Raw genomic sequence first — 13,826 nt, 5'->3', positions numbered from 1 at the left:
TTACACAAGTGCTTGTGGGTAAAGGGCTTTAAAATGATAGGTGAGAATGTTAAACCTTCCATTGCCCAGACATGGGATTTTCAGCGCACAAGAACTCTCAGGATCTGGACATTTTCTTTGCAAATGACTAGCCTACCTGTTAACCCGGTACAAAGATTTCCCCTCTTCCGCCAGCTTTCAACCCACCCCTTGTAAGCTTTGAATCAAGTCAGTCCTCATTTTTGCCTCACAGAAGTGTTCGAGTAGATGGGAAAAGAGAAAGCGAAGGGAGGAAGAAACCACACAGCTCGTAAAGGGCTGCAAGCCCCACGTGCTCCATGTGTGGGTCCTGACTGCGAAGCAAGCCTCACAGAGGCAGGCTGAGGTTTCTGTTTCTGGGGTATCTTGTTCCTGAGAGCGCAGCTTCTGTGGCTCTTCACCAAGCCTCACTGCTTTACTGCTTCCTCTCCCTCTGTGCTTTCCTTCTTGTAAGTAATCACTTAATGGCAAGTCAGAGCCCAGGAACATCACTGTTAATATTACAATAATGTGATCTGCAGCTCAGCTGGTAGTAACCAACTGCGGACTGTTTCTGCATGTGTTGATAATTTCAAGCTTTCCATGCAGAGGCAGTTCTGTTAGCTTTGTGGTGGGAATCCCTGGAAAGAAGAGTTAAATGAGAAGTTTGGGTAGGGCTGTGGTGAGAGGTGGAAGGAGTGACATGATGAGTGGCAGTGCAGAGGAGAGGAAAGCTAGCATGTTGGTTTTTTAAATTATATTATGTTATATTATATTATATTTATTCTTCCTAGTGTGACCTCTCCCTGGAGTAGCATTTTGCTCCAGTGAAAACACATCTGTCTGTCTGTTTGACACTGCAATAGCATGGAGAGATACCCAGGAACATTGATTTTTCTGTATTTTTTGGCAAATTATAGGACCAAGTGCTATGGACATCTTGTGCTAAATGATATTGCTTAGTCTGTCTAGTATTTTTTATCTGTGGAAAATAATGTGCAGTTTTACAAAAAAAATAAAAAAAAATAAAAAATTGGAAACTCTTATTGTAAAGCTCCAGCCTTTTCTTTTTATAATTTGGAACACCTTATAAAAAAGGTACTGGATTTGTGGTAAGGATGTGTTGTTAATTGTCATTAAACCTCTGCTTTTGATTAATGCTGCTAATTAGTTTTTGTCCTTGACTTTTTCCAATTAAGGAGTAGATGCCTTGGTGCTAAACACCTGGGCATATTATCTAATTAGATGAAAGAAACATGTACTCTCTTTGTAGGTAATTATTTTAACTTTCAGTAGTAGTTTTGTACTAAACAGAGGTGGTTCTGTCTCTGAGTAATGGCATAGAAAACTTCAGGATAGCAGAAAAATGTTGCAGAGTGAGCAGTGTGCTGGGTGTGAGCCATTTCCTGCTGGTAAGTTTCTTGATGTGTGCATGTGAGAAACGAGCACCCTTCTGATTTTGGCAGGCCGTAGGGCTCTGAAAGGAGGAAACAACAAAATAAAAAGCAAGGCAAGGAAATATAGGATTGTGTAACCCTATTTCCATTTGTCTTTTTTTTTAGGGGCAAAAAACTTGCATTGCTCTCAGAGGCAGTAGCTGTCTGAATGCATCAAAGTGCCTGATACAGTCTGACTGATGTAGGTATTTGAAAACTCTCCTCTTTCTTCTGATTGACAACTGGAAGAAGTAGCCCCTTGTGCAATGGGCTCTGAGACCTCAGGGGAAGGAAAAGGATCAGCTCTGGGAAAACAGCCTGCTGTCCCTCCGCCATACTGAGGGAGCCACTCAAACTCACCCTGGCCTCCTTCCTGAGGGAGTTGCTGGAGCCCACCTGAGTGTGACAGTAACATCTGCAGGGGACACCCAGCAGCTGTGAACGCTTTTACATGGATCTGGTGGATCCTGTGTCGGCCAACACAAACCCCTCTGTGAGTCTGGGCTCCCTCGCTCCCCTGTGGGATGGGCTGCGTGCAGCTCCTGTCACTCTCTTCCTTGCTGCTGTGACTGGAGGTGTTGCCCTTACTCTCCAAATTCCTCCCAGGAAAGCCTACAGCTCCACCTGTCCGGGGGGCCAGGTGACCCCCTTACTTGTGGGCTTTGCTGAGAATTGAAAGGAGATGGTAAGCTCCATCCGCTGCTCCCTAGTTTTGAATCCTGGAAGCTTTTCAGAACAGAGGACTTCTAAAGCGGAGGTTTGGCTCTCTTGTTAGTTTCATAAGACATATTTTGAAGGCCCTGGTTAAGATCACACGTGTGTGGTGCAGGTAGTGTGTAGAGCAGGTGCATCCCACAGCCTGCATCTCCGGGTAAGCATCCTACCCCACTTTGTAGAGGCAAATAAGGTACATCTTTTTTCTCAGGGACAAGGTGTTTCTTAAACTGTGTCAGGCTTTCCAGACTGAGGATTTAAATTGCCTTTTTTTTTTTTTTAAATGGGGTGGGAAGTCTGTCAACCTTACCATAATTTTTGAATTAGCTTCCGTACATGCTGTGTATGGGGCAGCTTAGAAGGCACTCAGGTCCGGAACCTGTTGATCTCAGCTATGAAAATCTCCTGTTCTGTTCTTCCCTCCTCTTCTGAAATACATGATGGGGGGATACATAAGCATTGCCAACAATGTTTTGTTGTTTGCTTCCAAGGTAAGTGGTAACACCAGCTCACGAAGACAGCACAGCAACTCTATGGTCAGCAACTTGCCAAAAGGACAGAAGTGAGAGCTGGCTGTGGAGTAACTGGGGTGCTACAGGGCAGCTTGCACAGACACCTGCTCAGGAAAGCGCCTCCTGTGTGTAGACAAGCTGCAGAGTTAACCAGCAGTTCATAGAGAACAACCCCCCCAGTATTTCTTCATTCTAAAAAAGAAAAACAAGTATCCTGCTGGGCTTTGGGGGATCGATGGCTTGGGAGAAGTGGATGTGTATCAAGTCTCTGCTGAACTGAAGGTACATAGGAAGCCAACAGGAGCTAATGGTGTGTTTAGACCTTTCGCAAGAGTACCTTTAATTGTGATCTTTCTTTATGCAACCTGTTGAGCTACTGGGAACATCCATAAAGTTGCAGCATACAGGGAGCTGTAGGGGAGTACTATACAATTAAACGTTGATTTGTATATAACATGTATTCAAAAGTGATAGTTTTAGAACCAGTTGGAGTTACAAAGCATTCACATTAAGTTACCTACAATGTGTACAAACTATTTATTTATTTGAGTGCAGTTGAAGAATTACAGAAACATATTTTCCTAGTTGATTTGGCAATATAAATTTGAATGGCAAAAGCAGCAATTCCTTCAAAGCACTTTGGATTCCTTGTATGGAAGCCACCATAAAAGTGCAAAGTATTATCATGTTAATAATGCATTGTAGTGTACTGTCATGATTCTGCATATAAAATCAGAAAAGTATCATTTTCCTTGTTTGCATAAACAACCCACTTTGCACTTCTAAATAATGGATGAAAATCCAGAGAGGATTAAAATAAATAAAGGAGCAGATCATTTTCAAAGGCTAATGTTTTACAATTCCTGGAATTTCAAAAGAACAAACTACCCACGTTTGTTAAACTTTATTTTAGAAAAACCTTAGCATCTATTTGCTTTGAAAATATTTTTTTTTTTACCATAATCTACATTTACACTTGCAAACATGGTGCCAGATCCCACAAAGCAGCCCATTCTGATAATCCTTTTGTAAAGCTGTCCAAATTATCCATGTGTTACACTCGATGAAAAGTTGTAAAGGGGTTCCCAGAAGTTTCAGAGACAACTAATGTATTTATTTGGTATTTCTTGGATTTTGTATAGTAAAGATCAGCCCGGTGTCATGTTCTTGGGCTTGGGAGACCTTCTGTCTGTTCCTCTTAAGTGCTGACCTGTACTTACATGTGCTTTGATTTTCTTCTCTATGACGTGAAAATAATCTCACTGACTTTGAAAAATGAGTTTTCTTCCTTTAACTCTGCTTGATCCCAGTTATGAATGCCTAAAATGAATTCCTAAATAAATTCCTAAAATGAATATATTTTACATTTATTCTACCTAAAGGTCTGCTCTAAAGTGTGAAATTTGATAGAAATTAGTTAACATCACTAGAACGTCTTTGGGATAAAAGTATTTCTCAATGCTTACATGTGAATTACCTCGTAAAGTCTCAAAAATATATACTGTAATTTAGTTTTTTGTTTAAACCATTTCTTCCCTTTTAATACTCTCCACATCCATAACATGAGTAAGTGGTTCACATAAGTACAGCATCCTGTGTTGTTCAAAACAAATAAACTTTATTTCATATTATTTATTTTTCTTGATCATTGAAAATGTTAGTACATATTGTAAAAATATAGTTTCAGAATAATGCATACCACACTTTTTTTTGAGAGAATAGATCTGATATAGTCTTCCTACTTGTAATACTTCAGAGAATCCAGGAGAAAAAGCTTTTTTGTTATTGTCATTTTGAAAATGTTAATCTCAATGGCTACATTTTATTTTCATGCCTTTTTTTTTTTTTTTTCTGGTATGAAATTGTTTTTTCCTTATTGGATGAAAATATGCCCTAATTAAGAAGATAAGGGAAGAAATAGTTTTCATCTTATTATTTCTTATTGTGTTATAACTGCTTGAACACTGCGTGCCCAACCAAAGTCCATGATTTCTTCAAAATGGTCACTGATTTGAACTTGGAGGTTTGGTTACACTTTATAAATTTTGCATTTTCCATTGATAAATATAATAGTTCTGTGTCAGCTTTAATCCACTGAATTTATCAGAGGCATTTTAAGCAACTGATCTCAAATGCTCAATGACATATCCCACATATTTGGGATTTAATAATAGGTCAACAAGCAGTTCTCTTTCCTAAAGTATTGGTTTCAAGCTTTTAGTTTAGTGAGTTGAGTTTAACAATGGCATGTAAGAGGGGCACTGCTCAGGATAATCCATGGGTATGATTCGTTAAGTCAAGTAAGTTTGATGTAGTGTGTGTGTGTGTGTGTGTATATATATATATAATACTCATATTTCCTGAGGTGGTTTTTCTCTTTGATTTTCCTTCTCAGCAACCATTTTCAGTGGGACATACTTAAATGGCTGATGCAAGTCATGGCTAAAAGCCTTAAGTCATTTTACAGTAATCCCTGTATACCCTTTGCTAAATTCTGCCTCTAGTTTGCCTGTGGCGAAGTCCAGTCTTCTAGTGGTATGCCTTCCTTGCATCAAGTTGCAAGATCACCACACTTCATTTTTCAGGCTATTTGTTCACTAAGTACATTTCTCTGTGGCATGTAGAATAGACAGGTGATGCTGGATTTTGTTCCTAGCCAGCTCTGAGGTAGAATTACAGCCTTTCATTGTGAGTGTGATATAGATCACTTAGGAGAAAATTCCACTGTGTTTAGTCCAAAACAGATTTTCAATCAGTCTTCTCTAGAAGCATGGAAGAACTTAGCAATCACAAAATGAAGTGGCAGCTTCTTCTTTCTCAAACAGACAGGAACACAGGAGATGAGGCCCTGATGAGCACTGAGGCACTTCCAAGCAGGCAGTGACCTGACCATGTGGGGAGCACCTGTCCTGGCTGTTTCTGGAGGGAAAGGTATCTTTAGACTCATGAAAAGAAGGAGGAAGAGGAGCAGTTGTGCTGAAAAGAAGGAGGAAGAGGAACAGTTGTGCCATGCAAATGATGCTATACAAACTGAACATGCCTATTTGGTCAGTTGGGATATGGTAAATTGTGCTGCTATAGCACATATGGGCCTGTTTGTACAGAGTCAGTAAATGTGTCCCATGAGCCTCACAGCCTGTCTTCATGCACTGGCCCTAGGCACATGTGAATGTTCCTACAAGCTTTTGCAAGCACCCTCAGTGCAGAGAAACAGGGAAAGCCCAAAGCTTTTGTTGCTCATGTGTCCTTAAAGCAGGGCTGCACTGGTAAATTAGAGAGAACTGATGATCGCACAGGTGGAAAAATTGTTGTTGATCTCTCAGGGTGACTCAACAAGTGTGACGTGGTCTGCCCCAGATTTGGTGTTCAACTTAGGGGTTGGAAGAACAGCAAAACAAGCTGCTGTCTTCCTGTCGGTTCAGCTGGTTAGTGCTGACAGCCTAAGCTGGCATTAGGGACTGCGAGAAAGTCTGTGAACGCACACAGAAGGGAAAATCCTGGAGCTTTGTCTAGGATGTCTAAAACGTGTACCCTGATATTTGATTCAAACCCAGAGACGACTAGCTAGTTGCATGGACTTAAGAAAAAGTTTAAAACAGGCAAGGATCTACAAAGCCAGAGGGAGATTTACTGAGACATTTTATTTTAAACTTGCTGTCTGACAGAAGTTGTTTAACAGTTTTGATCCCAGTATTTTTCATGTTCTGACAAGCAGCGACTGAGCTTGATCTCCCCTCCTACCCTGTAAAGCCATTAGTGATTTTGTGGACCTTAAAATTGTAGTAACAATACTGGAGAGAGAAGGTAACTTTAGTTAGCCCAGTTCTTCCTGACGTTTGGAGTGAGTAGTTGAAACACTGCTGCTTCAGTGCTGACTACGGGCAGTTCCTGGACTTTGCAGGGCCTGTGAGATTTGCACGGTGCTTTGAAGATGCCCGCTCTATGTGCCTAGGATATGCAGGTTTCTAATGTGCTGTTTCCTGTGCTCCTGAAAAGTCCTTTCCAAACTTTGTACATTTGTTGCTATGCAAGGACTTTCTCGATGGAGTTTCCCACCAATTGGAGTGCGTATCTTGTGAATCTGTACCACAAGCAATGCACAAGCAGTCCTGGAGGATTCTCTTTGCTCCCAGGCACAGGACTGTCAATGTACATGATCTTTTTGTTGCTTGCAATGCATTATTCCAGTGGGGTTATACCTCCTCCACTACTCCTGCTCAGGATTGCTTCAGCTGCAGATAGACTTTCACCTTTGTCCTATCGACTAAAGCCAACCAACTACCCGATCAATGACTGACAATGACATAAAAAGTATATTCTGTTAAGTTGTTTGGGCTACCAGCCATGGAAATGTTAGCACACTGCACCTTCATTACCATACACAAGGGAATTAAATGTATATTTCCAAGGAGGAGTAAGCAGGAGTTTGTGCACAAATCCCCAGGAACAATGCAGTGGGATTTGTGCAGCCCTCTGAAACCATCCCCCTTAGTGTATGTGAGAGCATTAACTCGTAGTGGATGAATGTGTTATTGACTCTGAGTAAACAGCTCTTTCTAAAGACTCTACAAAGTGTTATTGGCCAATAATACACAGCAAATAGACAAAGAATTACACTGTGACGGTTAGAACAAAAGAGAGGAGGAGAGGGATACCGATAATGAATCATTAATGATCAGGAGTTGTGTGTTGCTTTATGAGAATTGCCTGAGGGAGGTAAGCGGGAGGGCTCAGACTCCACCATGTGGCATGGACATCAGGCTGGCTGCAGGGAAGGCTAAAATGTGGTTTCTTTTCCATGGAAGTGTGGCTGCATTCTGATATGGCCAGACCCAGGGCGATCCATCCAAGGCTTCCAGGCACAGTCCTATGCTATGAACTGATATGCAATGTGAGGCCCATAACAAAAATATGAGAAGAAAGGGTCTCAGAAATAACATATATTCTCCTTTCATCAATCTTTTAAAAATATTTTGGCTGATCACAATCTACCAGAATGTGTTTGGCCTGCAAGTACTGGGCTAGGCTGTTTTAGTTCAAGAGGAAGAACATCTTCACACTGCCCTGCTATCTGATCATATGTAGCGTAAAAGAGAGTTCTGCTCAGGTGTATTTAACAGAGAAGAATAGAGAATATCCTTGATCTTTGAAACTATATGGAAAAAAAATAGAAGCTGATTAACTTTTACCTAGTGTATCAAAAATTTCCTGATTTGCTTCAACAGAATTTCCCAGGCGTTCAAAGACTGCCGATACCTTCTCAAATGTGAAGATTAGCTCATAACCCAGTGATGTGATTTCCTTAGCTGAACAAGCATTCAGCTAACTGACTGGCCATCTATGACTTTGTAACTTACTATAACTGAGCCACCCCTGAGAAACAGAAATCCTGTAATTACAGATATTTGCATGCTGCGCAGATTAATTCAATAATCACAGCAACTAGTATGCCTACTCTCAGTTTTGCTTTGGCTGTGTGGATGCAAGCTTTTCATACTGCTAAGCAGAGTCTATAGGAAAAGAGGCACTCTGACAATTATTGTGCTGGGAACAAAGGTTTCCCGCTGCTTCTGAAGGTGCCATGTCAAACGCAACCAGACGTGGCGGGGACAAACAGCCTCCACCGAGACAGGCATATGGCACTGGCAGGGCAGCAACACATGGTAGGGTGGAGATGGAGAATCGGACTTGCTGTCTAAATTTCGTGTAAGTTAACTTACAGATAGCCCTGTGCTGCACAGCCAGCGAGAGCTTCAATGGCTGAATATACAGGATAACCCAAGTCCCATCTGTAATGTATTTGTGACAATTTTTAAATAGCTTTTTCAAAAATGAGGGGAAGGAACACAGGGAAAAGTGGAGTCCTCAGTCTCTGTATGTCTTTGAGGCTACATAGCTAGACAGATGTTTGTACATATAGGAAAGATCAAATCGTCTCATATGTGAAACAATGCTGGTCCCTGTCTTTGAGCTACACTTGTTCCTGGGCAGTAGTTCCCACAAGTGGATTCAGCAAAGCCCTGTGTAACTCCCAACAGGTCCTGTGCATAGGTTTTATTATTTACAATTTCAGTCTGAGTACAGCTCTAAGAATTTAGATCTAACTGGTTTGAGCCATATGTACCATCATTTAAAGGGTAAAAATACAGCATTTTTATTTTCTGGGAATTCAGAGGTGTGAGGGATATTTTTTTCAGGCTCTCCTCAAAACAATTTAGCTTTTAGTTTGAGAAAAAGAATAAGGAAAAGATTAAGAAAGTGAGTGTGTGGGTTTGAAAGGTAACAGATGTTGAAATGGAGGCACTATCTCGGCCATGTCTGATAAGCAGAAACATTTACCGTTACAGAAGGGGTGCACAGGGGCTTGCTGATGGTTCTTTAGCCTGGTGGGAAGAGCTGCTGAGGAGGAACCATCTATGGGCTGGAAAACGAAGAGGAAATTGTTAATTGGTCAAGTGAGGGAGCATCAAGAATACAGTCCCTTTGTATCCGTTCCCTTTGCCCCTCCCCACCCGCCTTTGAGCGCTTCTGAATTAACTTTGTAGCTCCTAACTTCTGATAAAACTGCGAAAATAGATGGCACGAGGCCCCGCAGGTGACCTCCTCTGAGCAGCCAAGGAGGGGCCACCACAGCAGCAGGCGCTCGGGGCTGGCATGCGGGGCTGAGGCAGCAGCGTGCCGCTTCCCCTCCGCGCCCTGAGCGGGAACGTCCTTGGCCTTCGGGGTCGCTGCCTCTCCTCCCGAGCGCCGGCCCCGGGCTGCGGTGTCAGCAGCGTGATGTGGAGGAGCAGCAGGGAGAGCAGAGGACAAGTGACATCTCTGGCTCGCCCGCTCCCCCCGAGCTGCCGTGCTGAGTCCAGGGCTTTTCCTGGCTCCGCGCTTGGCTGCCTGCGCTATGGCCGTGCGCCGCTCCGGCGAGGCCTCTGCAGCGCGCCTCGGCCGGAGGCAGTTGAGTTGTCGCGTTGGTTAATTAAGGCTGGCTGCCTAGGAAGGCCCATCTGTTCCCAGGTAAATTGTGTTGCTATTTTCCCCTTTGGCAGGCGTACAAAAACCTCCCATCAGTTCGTCCAAAGGATGGACGGGCAGTCTCATGTGCCAGTCTGCATTCCTCCCCTGCTTTCCCGGAGCCACACCAGCCAACACGGAGTCACGCTGAGATTGCCATGTGTTGGTATAAAAGGCGGGGTAACACCCTCCCCGCGGCTGCATGCTGGACGCCTGCAAAACATCCGCTCCTCTTGCTCCGCTTCTGGCAGCTCTGTGTCCTCTGCTTTCTCTGATGTCTCCTCTGGCTGCAGCTATACGGACACCTCACCATAACCCCTCTCTCCCATCTGCTGTAGGTCTCTGGTAATCCTCCATTTAGCGCTCCAGACTGCGACACTGGAGGGGAAATGTAATGGTCTGCGAGAGTAATAGTGAGCGTCGCACACCACAGGTATTCACACACAGCTCATTGTAGCCACAAGAACGATGCGTTTAGCTTATCAGCCTCCACCCCGGTGTGTAAAGAGCCACTGTTTCCAACATTTCAGAGCCTAGGCTCAGAGGCACTAGAGAAGCAGGTGAACAACTTGCCCCAGATCTGCGGCGTCTTCCCAAGGCCTAGAAAAATGGCTGGGCTGCCAGCCTCCTTTACTGTTGTTTTGCTCACAGGATGGGGACATTGGAGGAGATCTTAATCACCATGGGCATCTGAGCATTTGTCAGCTGCCCTTCCAGAGAGCTGCCAGAAGGCCACAATGAGCCCACAATTTCCCTCACAGCCCCCTTCTCCCATCCCAGCTATGACCGCTGAGCAGTTACTCGTCAAGAAGAGGGACATTACGGGGGCACAGCGTGGAGATTTGGTGATACTAAAGAACATCTTTGATGCAACAAGCCCTTACTTAAAATTTGACTTGTTGATATGTACTCGGACATTTGGGCTTGTTCCAGCAGTAATTAAACCAATAAAAGGGAGCTAAGAAAAGCAACCAAAGTCATATGGAAGTTGGTTAGGGTGGTTGGGACTGGCTGCATTTCTGTCCTCCAGTGCAAGGTGGGAGTGCTGGAATGGAGATGGTTGCACCACAGGTAGTTGTCCTGTACTAGGGGAACACAGCTTGACCCTTGCCCTTTTCCTTTTTCCTTTTCCTTTTTTCTTTTCCTTTTTTCTTTTTCTTTTTTCTTTTTCTTTTTTCCTTTTCTTTATTTTTCCTTTTCTTTTTTTTTCCTTTTCTTTTTTTCCTTTTCTTTTTTCCTTTCTTTTTCTTTTTTTCCTTTTCCTTTTTCTTTTTTCTTTTTTTCTCTTTTTTATTTTTTTTTTACTTTTTCCTTTTTTTTTTTTTATTTTTCCTCTTTTCTTTTTACTTCTCTTCTCTTCCTTTCTTTTGTATTTTCATTTTTTTCTTTTTCAAGTAATTTTTATTCTGAATAACAGGTAGGATAATATGTGAGGCAATACTTCAGGAACAGATTTGGAAGAACATTGCTGTGCTCGTAAGTCCAGGATACAGTAAACAGAGGAAAATGTAACACATGTATTGTGTGGAGGGAAAAATATAATGTAATTAATTTATACAGCTAACAGAACAAAATGTCTCTGTTCTGAAAATGTAAGCAGTGCTAAGAAGGGACCAGCCCTGTATAGGTAATGCTCCCCAAAAATTCTATGCACCGACTGGGACAGGTCTTGTTGCATCTGCATTTAAAAACATCAGCTCAAGTCAGGCGAACTCTGTCTCTGGGCAGAGCTCTTCCCACAAATCTAGTGTGCAGCTGTATTTCTGCTATTGTGGTGAGCAGACTGCGTGTGGTGAAACGAGATCTGGCTGGTCTGTGCTTCATCTTTGTGGTTAAACTAAGTCCCAGTGCAAGGGGTTGCACGGGTTCTAATGCTTCTGTCTTCCCTTGGTGCTCTTCCTGTGATTTCAGCTGCGTTAGCTTTCAAAACACGGCTAATGAGTTGTAAACCATTTGTTTCTACAAAATATACAGCAGCCTTCTAGAAAGCTTGTAGAAATGTATCAATCACCCATGGTTTTATTAGCCTGTATCCCCTACTTCCTCACTGGTGGAGAGGATGTTGTTTTGCCCTGTCGTGTGCAGCACCTTGTGCAGGGAGGTGCTGCTCAGCTCCTGACAAAAGCTCTGCAACGGAGAGCCCTTTTGGCAGGTGCAGGAATGGGATAAATCTGACCCGAGCCCTGGGCAGGCTCCTTGCCTCAGTGGAGCACTAGGAAAGGTCTGAGCAGACCCGTCTGATGTCTCAGCTGGGACCAGCAATGTATTTGCACACCAAGGTTATTGGGCTGACCTGTGATAGCTGGATGAGCCTCTGGAACACAACCAACCATGTGCCATATTTCCTTTAGAAGGACACAGATATTCCTTCTCCTGGGCAATGTGGCTCAGGTCCACAGTGTCATAACACAATTCATCTAAGTAAAACGAGAGAGGGAGCTTGGGCTAATGAGAAGAGATGAACCACTGAGAACCGATCAAGAAGCTAGTGCAGTTGTGTAATGCAGAATTGCACAAACCCCAGACCTTGATGTGCTGTTTTCCTGAGGTGCTGGGTTATATGGGTTCTTCCTACAAATTGGGTGATGGCAGCTCTGTGGTCTTGCTAGGTGGCTGATGCTCTAACAGGAGCAATTGTGTGCTGTTGAGGCAGTCAGCAAAATAACCGGGTGTCACGTTGTGCTCTTTGTAAGGGAAGTTTTGCTTTTGCGAGCTACATCCATGGTGCCAGCATCTTCACCTTTCCCCTGCAGAGCAAGTCATGGGCTTAAGTTCTGCAGCATCCTACTCTTTTCTCTGCCGTGGGAGATAAAATGCTTTAATTTAAACACCCCCCATCTGATACACAGCATGCCAAAGATTAATGAGCAAAACAAGTATTAAACTGAGACCGAGGGCTAATAAAGCAAAACATTGCTAGTCTAGTTAGGGAAAGATTTGAGTCTAAAATGCATTTACTCAAAAATGGAACAATTGGTTATTTTATTTTATTTTTTAAAGAAGAAAGACTCAGGGGGAGCACAGCTTTAGGGCTAATGTAGATGACCATTTTCCGTGACTGGTTTCCTCCTCCCTCTGAATATGTTGGAAATGAAAGACAACAATGCTGTCGGAGGTGTTCAGATCACACTGGCAACAATCAGCACATGTTTTGAATGAATAAAATAAGGACATTCTTGCCAAGTAGTTTCACAAATGTTCAAATATAGTCAAACAAAGACTTAATCTGGGCTCAAAGACACGTATCTCAGCAGATGTGTGTAAACTAAGTCAAATCCCCTGGGAACAGTACTTAGGAGTTATTCTTAGGCATTGGAAGGACAAGGATGGTCCATCTGTGAATTTATTACAGAAGATGAGAAGCATCATATGAAAGTCATTGCTGGACTGGAGGACAGCATGGTTGATTTTTCAGGCAGTTTAGAGGTCATTCCTAAAATCTATGTTTAATTAGACTAGAATCCCTAAAAATCAGAACTGAAAATAAAGTGAAGACTTCAATTTACTGAAGTGTGGCTGCTTAGTAGGAAGACAAGTAATTTTGCTACTCCATTCAGTGGGGCCAGGATTTTGCAGAGTGTTTGAAGTAATATAGAAGTTTTTACTGGTTCTTTTTGACATTTTCTCACTTGTCAGAATAAAACCCTTGAATTGGCAGGAGAATAAATATTTAAGGAATTTGTAATTAAAATAGTATGAGAGGTTTCTGGTGCAAAGGTACCCATTCTGTGGCAGCTTGTTACAGTTATGCACCATCAAGAACACCAAACAGAAACAGTGAATTCTTAAAATGCATAATGCCTCCCTTTCACTTAAACTTCCAGAAGAACATCACTCCACGATGACTTCAATCCTCTTTTCCCAGAGCTGAGCTTATCAAGATAGATGGGCTCTGCCATATGCAGAATTCAAAGCTTTAGGACTGGTCTCTGGGGGGAGTAGATGCCAAAGTTCATGCCTTTCTGGTAGCTCCAACATAAAATGATGGAGTAGATTGCAGGCGAATCAGCATGGCCCAGGTAAAGCATACTGTCCTTCACAAAGGAATGCCACAATACGTAAAGGTCTTACAGACCAAATTCAATACCTTCATTTTAATCCGGATGTTCAGCTGTTGGCAGATACAAATCTGAAGGCACTGGGATCACTTCTGTAGAAATTT

This window comes from Oxyura jamaicensis, chromosome 1 (assembly GCF_011077185.1).
Source record: "Oxyura jamaicensis isolate SHBP4307 breed ruddy duck chromosome 1, BPBGC_Ojam_1.0, whole genome shotgun sequence".
Lineage (NCBI taxonomy): Eukaryota > Metazoa > Chordata > Aves > Anseriformes > Anatidae > Oxyura > Oxyura jamaicensis.
The sequence above is the reverse complement of the archived record's forward strand: the minus strand, read 5'-3'. Positions refer to the sequence as shown.